Consider the following 10,654-nt stretch of genomic DNA (forward strand, 5'->3'; position numbering starts at 1 on the left):
TCCAGTCTCAGTGTTGTAACTTTCCCAAGGGACAAAAACCCCCGAAACATTTGGCGCCGTCTGTGGGGAGAGTACCTCTGAAATGGCTTCACAAGCACCTGTACCGAATCTGGAGGCCAATCGGCCTCCAGAAGACATAGTGGTCAAGACGGACCATGACTCAGGTGACGACGCTGACGTCAAAACCTATGTTGATCCAAATGGATCCCTCATCTCTAAACGCATCCGCAGTAAGAAAAAGCCGGAGCGTCACCCTGACCAGGCAGGGCCAAGCAAAACTGCTGGTCAGCCAAAGAAGCCCTCGGGGCGGCCGGGTGATCCTTCCCAGGCGGCAGGATCGACTCCTATCACTCGAGATGAACTAATAAGACTCCTGGGTAGTCTCAGGGGTGAAATCAAACAACTCGCCTCAAAGAAGTTGCCTACTCCTAGAAAGGAGCAGTCGGCCAAGAAGCCAGCCGAAGCTGGCAAACAGAAGTCGGTCAGGGACCGTCAGCCGACTCCTCATCCTGCCCCTACGGTAAAGGCCCGACCCCAATTTGACCTTACCCGGCTTCGTTTCCCAGAAACAGGCACAAGGAAAGCCATCCGGCACATACAACCGGATGGTAGCAAGAAAACATTCTCTGATGCTCGGCAATACATTGAGCAGAAGAGGACCCAGCTATCAGAGTCGGCCTCAACGTCGACTTATCATGATAGCTTTCGGAATACCTCTGTGAGGTGTTCCCAGTCTGTACATGAGACTCCAGCAAGCAGCCCACGGGTTCAGTCTGGTCTTCATATGATTCAGTCGGCCCAGTATATGGCACAGCCATTGTACTTGGCGCCGGTTTTACCTTACATGCAGCCTGCCCTCTTTGGAGGACAGGCGGCATACGGCTATCAGCCGATGGACTGGCAGCTTAGGCTGCAACACCTTGGGGATCAACCCTCTGCTTTCTCCAGGGAAATAACTGAAGCCGTACAGCCGGCTAAAGTTAAAAATGTTCTGGTTGGAGCCTATGACGGGACCTCCAACCCAGAAGACCACCTGCTAGCATACACCCACCTTATGTATCTACAGGGGTTGGATGATGCCGCATGGTGTCAGTGCTTTCCAGCCACCCTGAAGGGCATAAATAGCAATCTGCCGGCTGGTTGCATAAATAGCTTCAAGACGCTTGCGTTCTTGTTTGCTTCAAACTTCTCTATGAACATCCCTGCTAAAAAGACAAGTCTTGACTTGGGCAATGTACAACAGGGAGATAGAGAAGGCTTGCGTTCCTATGTCAGGAGGTTCAATCTGGTCCGAATCCAGATTCATGGGCTGTCTGATAAGGTCGCTTTCACAGACTTCTTTAAGGGTCTGAAGGACGAGTCTACTTTTAAGTACGAACTCGTCCGCAAACAAATCTTTACTCTGCAAGGAGCCTTGCGAGAGGCGGAAGCCTATATACAGGCAGAAAGAGTGGAAACCGTACGTCCCAAGGTATGAATTCCACAAGGACTGCTGCTCCATCCTCTTAGAAATTAAGGATCGGCTGACTCTTGAAAAGCCGACTCCTATGAAAGGTTCCGCTGAAAATCGGAACAAGAGCAAGCATTGCCATTTCCATGAGGATGTTGTCCATGACACGAACGACTGCTTCAGTCTCAAGCGGGAGCTCGACCGTCTGGCCGACAAAGGACAGCTGAAGTCCTATGTGAAGTTCAAAGTGACTTCAAAGGCAAATCAAGGGCAGTCCAAGAAAAAGACTCCCCAGCCTGCTGTGAGTGCCGAAACTGATGAAGAGCCAGTATACACCATAACAGGCGGCTTTCCCGGTGGTGGCTTGACCATTCGGGGCACCAAGGACCATCTGAGGAAGATGGTCAACTCTGTTGAAGAAGGGGATGTGGCAAGCACATCCGCCTTACCTAAAGTTGTCATCACCGAGCAGGACAGAGGCAAAGTCCGCCGGCCGCATGATGTTCCTGCTGTCATTGAATGCAAGGTCGCCAACCAGCTGGTTGGTCGAATTCTGATTGACACAGGAAGCTCATCTGACCTCATCAGTCTCAAATGCTTATCCAATCTCAAGTACAAACCGGATAGCATGATGAAGGTCTCCCACACCCTTGTTGGGTTTGGGGGAGGACTTGTGCACCCAGTCGGACGCATTGACTTACTTGTCCGCCTGGGAAGCAGGGGAGACGGTCGACACATGACCATCCGTTTCCTAGTGGTTGAAGAGCTCACAACTTACAACCTCATCTTTGGCCGTCCCACTCTTAATAAGTGTAAGGCCGTCATCATCCCTGCACTAATGCTACTTAAGTATGAGAAGGATGATGGAACAGTCGGTTCCCTTAATGGGGACCAAAAGACGGCTCGAGAGTGTTACCTCGGACGTCAAGCCCGCGGCTGTAGCATCTGGTCGGGGCAAGCAAACAATCGACCTCGACGATGTCGAGGAAGAACAGTCGGCCCCACCAGCCGGAAAGAAAAGAAAGACTGATCAGCTGGTGGTGGTCAAAAAAGAAAAACAATAGCAATCACTGACCGGGGAGCGGTCGGATGATCTCCGTCCCCAGCCTGCTGGTGAACACATCGATATCCCTCTGGACGACAGCCATCCTGAACGGACGGTTAAGGTGGGGACGGTTGCATTTGCAAAGCTGGGTGAAAGCCTTCACCAGCTACTTAGAGAATTCAAAGACATCTTTGCCTTTGAAGTGGAGGAGATGCCAGGCATCAACCCGAGCAGATAACTTTACTTCCGCACGTTTTATTACCGAACGCTTTCTAACTTAATCTTCGAGGGCGGACCACTGACCATCCGGCGGTCCGTTTGCTTTGCAGGTACAGGAGTCCTTTGCTGAATCCAGTCTCAGTGTTGTAACTCTCCCAAGAGACAAAAACCCCCGAAACACTGCGTATGATGATTGAATTTTCCTGTTTAGGGTATAACTAAGGGCATTTCGGTAATTTATGAATTTAATGAACATGGGCCCACGTCCAAACATTAGCCCCACGACAAAGTCGTAAAACGCACCCTGCAATTTGGGAGTTTGTCGGAAGAATTTTGATCGAATGAAATCAATCGACCTGGTAAATTTTTGGTTTTTTTTTTTTTTTTTTTTTTTTTTTTTTTTTTTTTTTTTTGTCGAGCACCTTGTGGGCGCCGATGGTGCAGGCAGGCAGCCTCGACAGTTATGTTAGTAAACTGTGTCTAGAGAGAGAATTTGTAGAGAGAGAGTGTGTGTAGAAAGAATTAATTACCTCGCAAATCTGTGAAGATTAGCATTTATAGGAATGGATTAACTAACTTGATTAGGGTTAGGATTAGGGTTTCTGGCCGTTTTGGGCCGCGTTAGGCCCTGTTGGGCTATATTAGGGTTTCTCAGGATGCGTGCTGCGCATGATGATTTAATTTTCCTGTTTAGGGTTTAACTAAGGGCATTTCGGTAATTTATGTATTTAATGAACATGGGCCCACAGGGGGGTCCAATTATAAGCCCCACGACAAAGTCGTAAAACGCACCCTGCGGTTTGGGAATTTGTCGGAAGAATTTTGATCGAATAAAATCAATCGACCCGATAAATTTTTGTTTGTTTTTTTTTTTTTTTTTTTTTGTCGAGCACCTGGTGGGCGCCGATGGTGCTAGCAGGCAGCCTGGGCGCTGATGCTGCTGGCAGGTAGCCTGGGCACGCTGCCAGGGCGCTGATGCTGCTGGCAGGCAGCTCAGGCGCTGATGCTAGGCAGCCTGGGCACGCTGCCTGGGCGATGATGCTGCTGGTAGGCAGCCTGGGCGCGCTGCCTTGGCGTGCCTAGGCGTTGATGCTGTTGGCAGGCAGCCTGGGCGCGCTGCCTGGGCGTTGATGCTGCTGGCAGGCAGCTTGGGCACGCTGCCCAGGCGCTGATGCTGCTGGCAGGCAGCCTTTAAGAGCATATGTGTTCGGGTAAGGGCGGTAGCACATTCAACATACGAATGAAACACAGCCGCTGGCTAACACACACGCAGGGCCGTAGAACAAACCTAAAACTATCCCCACTGACGGTGCCAATTGTTTCTGCAAAAGAATTTCGGATCAAAGTTAAGGGGGAATTGCTCGTCTGGTGAAACTGAGTCCTGAAAAACAAAAAAAGTCAACTGCCTCGGGGAGTGTTCCCGAGATTTCCCCTCTGATGGTTAAGTCAGTAAACTGTGTCTAAAGAGAGAATTTGTAGAGAGAGAGTGTGTGTAGAAAGAATAAATTACCTCGCAAATCTGTGAAGATTAGCATTTATAGGAGAGGATTAACTAACTTGATTAGGGTTAGGATTAGGGTTTCTGGCCGTTTTGGGCCGTGTTAAGCCCTGTTGGGCAATATTAGGGTTCCTCAGGATGCGTGCTGCGCATGATGATTGAATTTTCCTGTTTAGGGTTTAACTAAGGGCATTTCGGTAATTTATGTATTTAATGAACATTGGCCCACAGGGGGGTCCAATTATAAGCCCCACAACAAAGTCGAAAAACGCACCCTGCGGTTTGGGAGTTTGTCGGAAGAATTTTGATCGAATAAAATCAATCGACCCGATAAATTTTTTTTTTTTTTTTTTTTTTGTCGAGCACCTGGTGGGCGCCGATGGTGCTAGCAGGCAGCCTGGGCGCTGATGCTGCTGGCAGGCAGCCTGGGCGTTGATGTTGCTGGCAGGCAGCCTGGACACGCTGCCTAGGCGCTGATGCTGCTGGCAGGCAGCTCAGGCGCTGATGCTAGGCAGCCTGGGCACGCTGCTGGGCGATGATGCTGCTGGTAGGCATCCTGGGCGCGCTGCCTTGGCGTGCCTAGCCGTCGATGCTGTTGGCAGGCAGCCTGGGCGCGCTTCCTGGGCGTTGATGCTGCTAGCAGGCAGCTTGAGCACGCTGCCCAGGCGCTGATGCTGCTGGCAGGCAGTCTTTAAGAGCATTTGTGTTCGGGTAAGGGCGGTAGCACATTCAACATACGAATGAAACACAGCCGTTGGCTAACACACACGCAGGGCCGTAGGACAGACCTAAAACTATCCCCACTATCGGCGCCAATTGTTTCTGCCAAAGAATTTCGGATCAAAGTTGAGGGGGAATTGCTCGTCTGGTCAAACTGAGTCTTGCAAAAAAACAAAAGTCAACTGCCTCGGGGAGTGTTCCCGAGATTGCCCTTCCGACGGTTAAGTCAGTAAACTGTGTCTAGAGAGAGAATTTGTAGAGAGAGTGTGTGTAGAAAGAATTAATTACCTCGCTAATCTGTGAAGATTAGCATTTATAGGAGAGGATTAACTAACTTGATTAGGGTTACGATTAGGGTTTCTTTCCGTTTTGGGCCGTGTTAAGCCCTGTTGGGCAATATTAGGGTTCCTCGGGATGCGTGCTGCGCATGATGATTGAATTTTCCTGTTTAGGGTTTAACTAAGAGCATTTTGGTAATTTATGTATTTAATTAACATGGGCCCACAGGGGGGTCCAAACATTAGCCCCACGACAAAGTCGTAAAACGCACCCTGCGGTTTGGGAGTTTGTCGGAAGAATTTTGATCGAATGAAATCAATCGACCCGATAAATTTTTGTTTTTTTGTTGTCGAGCACCTGGTGGGCGCCGATAGTGTTGGCAGGCAGCCTGGGCACGCTGCATGGGCGCTGATGCTACTGGCAGGCAGCCTGGGCACACTGCCTGGGCGCTGATGCTAGTGGCAGGCAGCCCGGGCGATGATGCTAGGCAGCCTGGGCGCACTGCCTAGGCGATGAAGCTGCTGGCAGGCAGCCAAGGCGCGCTTCCTTGGCGTGCCTAGGGGTAAATGCTGCTGGCAGGCAGCCTAGGCGCGCTGCCTGGGAGTTAATGCTGCTGGCAGGCAGCCTGGGCGCGCTGTCTGGGCGTTGATGCTGCTGGCAGGCAGCTTGGGCACGCTATCCAAGCGCTGATGCTGCTTGCAGGCAGCCTTTAAGAGCATGTGTGTTCGGGCAAGGGCGGTAGCACATTCAACATACGAATGAAACACAGCTGGTGGCTAACACACACGTAGGGCGGTAGGATAGACCTAAAACAATCCCCACAGACGGCGCCAATTGTTTCTGCAAAATAATTTCGGATCGAAGTTGAGGGGGAATTGCTCGTCTGGTCAAACCGAGTCCTGCAAAACGACGAAAGTCAACTGCCTCGGGGAGTCTTCCCGAGAAATCCCCTCCGACGGTTAAGTCAGTAAACTGTGTCTAGAGAGAGAATTTGTAGAGAGAGAATTTGTAGAGAGAGAGTGTGTGTATAAAGAATTAATTACCTCGCTAATCTGTGAAGATTAGCATTTATAGGAGAGGATTAACTAACTTGATTAGGGTTAGGATTAGGGTTTCTGGCCGTTTTAGGCTGTCTAAAGCCCTGTTGGGCAATATTAGGGTTCCCCAAGATGCGTGCTGCGCATGATGATTGAATTTTCCTGTTTAGGGTTTAACTAAGGGCATTTTGGTAATTTATGTATTTAATGAACATGGGCCCACAGGGGGGTCCAAACATTAGCCCCACGACAAAGTCGTAAAACGCACCCTGCGGTTTGGGAGTTTGTCGGAAGAATTTTGATCGAATAAAATCAATCGACCCGATAAATTTTTGTTTTTTTTTTTTTTTTTTTTTTTTGTGGAGCACCTGGTGGGCGCCGACGGTGCTGGCAGGCAGCCTGGGAACGCTGCCTGGGCACTGATGCTGCTGACAGGCAGCCTTGGCATGCTGCTTGAGCGCTGATGCTGTAGGCAGGCAGCCTAGGCAAGCTGCCCGGGCGCTGATGCTGCTGGTTGGCAGCCGGGGCAGGCAGCCCAGGCGCTGATGCTAGGCAACCTGGGCGCGCTGCCTGGGAGGTGATGCTGCTGGCAGGCAGCCTGGGCGTGCCTTGGCGTTGATGCTGCTGGCGGGCAGCCTGGGCGCGCTGCCTGGGCGTTGATGCTGCTGGCAGGCAGCCTGGACACGCTTCCCGGGCGCTGATGCTGCTGGCAGGCAGCCTTTAAGAGCATCTGTGTTCGGGCAAGGGCGGTTGCACATTCAACATACAAATGAAACACAGCTGCTGGTTAACACACACATAGGGCCGTAGGACATACCCAAAACAATCCCCACAGATGGCGCCAATTGTTTCTGCAAAAGAATTTCGGATCGAAGTTGATGGGGAATTGCTCGTCTGGTCAAACCGAGTCCTTTTAAACAACGAAAGTCAACTGCCTCGGGGGGTGTTACCGAGAAAGCCCCTCCGACGGTTAAGTCAGTAAATTGTGTCTAGAGAGAGAATTTGTATAGAGAGAGTGTGTGTAGAAAGAATTAATTACCTCGCTAATCTGTGAAGATTAGCATTTATAGGAATGGATTAACTAACTTGATTAGGGTTAGGATTAGGGTTTCTGGCCGTTTTGGGCCGTGTTAGGCCCTGTACGGCGATATTAGGGTTTCTCGGGATGCGTGCTGCGCATGGTGATTGAATTTTCCTGTTTAAGGTTTAACTTAGGGCATTTCGGTAATTTATGTATTTAATGAACATGGGCCCACAGGGGGGTCCAAACATTAGGTCCAAGACAAAGTTGTAAAACGCACCCTGCCGTTTGGGAGTTTGTCGGAAGAATTTTGATCGAATGAAATCAATTGACCTGATAATTTTTTTTTTTGTCGAGCACCTGGTGGGCGCCGATGGTGCTGGCAGGCAGACTGGGCACGCTGAATGGGCGCAAATGCTGTTGGCAGGCAGCCTGGACACGTAGCCTAGGCGCTAATGCTGCTGGCAGGCAGCCTGGCCACGCTGCCAGGGCGCTGATGTTGATGGCAGGCAGCTAGGGCAGGCATCCCGGGAGCTGATGCTAGGCAGCCTGGGCGCGATGCCTGGGCGGTGATGCTGTTGGTACACAGCCTGGGCACGCTGCCTGGGCGCTGATGCTACTGGCAGGCAGCCTTTAAGAGCATCTGTGTTCGGGCAAGGGCGATAGCACATTCAACATACGAATGAAACCAAGCTGCTGGCTAACACACACGTAGGGCCTAGGACAGACCTAAAACAATCCCCACATACGGCGCCAATTGTTTCTGCAAAAGAATTTTGTATCGAAGTTGAGGGGGAATTGCTCGTCTGGTCAAACCGAGTCCTGCAAAACAACGAAAGTCAACTGCCTCGAGGGGTGTTCCCGAGAAAGCCCCTCCGACTGTTAAGTTGTTGGAGTTTGGTGAGTCCGACTCACCGCGGAAACAAACCCATAAACAAGACCGCACTCGCAATAAATAAAACCATAAACATAATTAAATTAATCACAAGATTAAGATAAGCTAATTACCTTTGACGCGTGCTTCGATCCAAAATGAGCTCTTACTTGAAAGCTTCAAGTCCTGCTCACACGGAGACCTCCAACGAAGTCCACCCGCACCAACAAAAATGACAAGGTCCAATGTCTTGGGGTTAGCAAGACCCGACCAATAAAACCCGAGTAATTATATTGAGTTCAAAGGTTTTCACTAATTGTGATGCATTTTTCAACTCTTACTCAAGCATCATTCCCAATGCCCATACTTGGGTATTTATAGGAAATGATGGGAGTATCATTTACTCTCCCATCAATGTGGGATAGTATGATTTTTCCATTTTATTTTAAAGCTAAAATAAAATTAATAATCAAGCTAGTAATAAATCAACAAGTGGCAAGCTCATGTGAGTGGTTAGGTGAGGACCACTTGGATAAGGGGGGACCAAAGTTGCTCCCCACTTCCTCTCCCATAACCGGCCACCTCACTCCACACACACTCAAAGACCACTAGCCACATGGCACCCACCCTTGGGCACCAAGGCAGCCAAGGTGGGCTGCCATGTGTTGCTGTCCGTAGCAGCCACGCCCAGCAGGCCCAGCACTCGCATGTGGGCTACCAGGCGCTGCTGGCCAGCAAGCCCAGCATTCTTGTGCGGGCTGTTGCTGGCCTTGTGCCTTGGCCAGCGCTGCTAGGCAGCAAGCAATGGCCTAGCCATGCTGCTGCTACCTGTGGCGAGCTGGCGCGCCTAGCGTGCTAGCTGCTGCAGCTTGTTGCGGCATGGCTTGCTAGCCATTGCGCGCACAAGGCTGCGCCTAGCATGCTAGCACGCACTAGGCAGCGCCTAGCCTTGCGATACTAGTATGGGTGCGCTAGCACGCACCAGCCAGCCTAGGCTCGGCTTGGTGCGCATGCTAGCCACCATGCTAAGCCATACGCCCGTAGCACTCGGTTTTCTTGGGCATTCCGATGCTAGGGGTATTTTGGTCTTTTGTTGATTTATTACTATTTCTCGTCTCGTCTTTCACTATTTTTCGACTCGACTTCCGACGCTCGGTTTCGACGCTCTAAGCTCGAATTTCCGACGTCTAAATAAATATTACTCGGTCGACTCATTAATTCCTTCCGAATTAATTCGTCGGTTCGGTTTGTTGAATGCTTGGGTGTGACCCGAAGGGTTCAGTCAAGATTAAGCTGTAATATTAATTATTCGTTAATATTACTGATCGGAAGCGGCCTCCACCCAGGTATTCTGATCACTTGACCTCACTGAATATATTAGCTTTCTAATAATTCTGAACCCACTAACGGAATAGTACACTTGTTCGAAGGACATCATTCCTTTCAATCTCCTACTTGTGCTTCCGGACAAGTGCGCATTTTGTGTACATCCTTTTTCCTATGTCGCTTAATGTCTCTTCATGAACTATAAGGTAAGATTTATTTTGTGATCCTTATTACGTCCAGAAGTGTTTCCCGATTCCGAGTCCGACTGTCAATAAACAGATGATTTCTAAAATCCATCCGAGCACGGCCATGCATTTTACAGTCTCGCTCTACGAGAGGCCTTGTATACAACAAAGACATCTTCCCTATTTTAGTATGGGGACATTCCCAGTCTTTTAATGTAGCTCCTCTTACTGAGAGGACCTAGTCGCCCGAGTGTTTCCGTTATAATCCCCTATTACGGCAGACGTTTGACAACATCAAAGCGAACTAGTACTCAAATAAGATAACTCACAATACTCATGGTCGAGGAAATAGGTTCCGATAGCGATAATGAGAAGTATACTTATGACAAATTTTTTTAATTTCTTAAAGTATTCTCATAGGTCGATCCAGTATGGTTCTAAACCAATACCCGTGCAAATGATTTATGACAATCATGTCCTTGTAGCACATGAAACGGTGCTATAAATCAAACTACACACTAATCTCAATCGGTCATTAATCGTCCATCGTTTAAATGACCTTGATTAGGGATAATTTTCGATTATAATATTCAATGTTCACTTAATAGGTGTTTCCTTACCAAAACTGGTCTTGATACCCTATTTTGAATATTCTCATAATCGAATGGACTCATTATTTAATCCTAAACCACAATTAAATAGCATAACGGAGTAATAAAATATTGCATGAAATTTTATATTACTCCAAAACTTGAATGGTTTTCCTTAGCGTCTTACATTAATTTTTCTCAAAATTAACTAAAACACTAAACAAGGAAATCAAAGCCAGTCTCCTACATGCTTGATTCCCATTGCCTCAACGTGCTTGTTGTGCTTCACTTGAGGCAAAGGTTTAGTAAGTGGATCGGCTACATTGTCATCCGTTCCAACTTTGCAAATTCTGATTTCACCCTCTGATTTCCATTCTCGAATCATGTGAAATCGCCGCTTGACATGTTTG

Source organism: Chenopodium album, chromosome 1 (genome assembly GCF_948465745.1).
Source record: "Chenopodium album chromosome 1, dcCheAlbu1.1, whole genome shotgun sequence".
In the NCBI taxonomy this organism is placed as follows: domain Eukaryota; kingdom Viridiplantae; phylum Streptophyta; class Magnoliopsida; order Caryophyllales; family Amaranthaceae; genus Chenopodium; species Chenopodium album.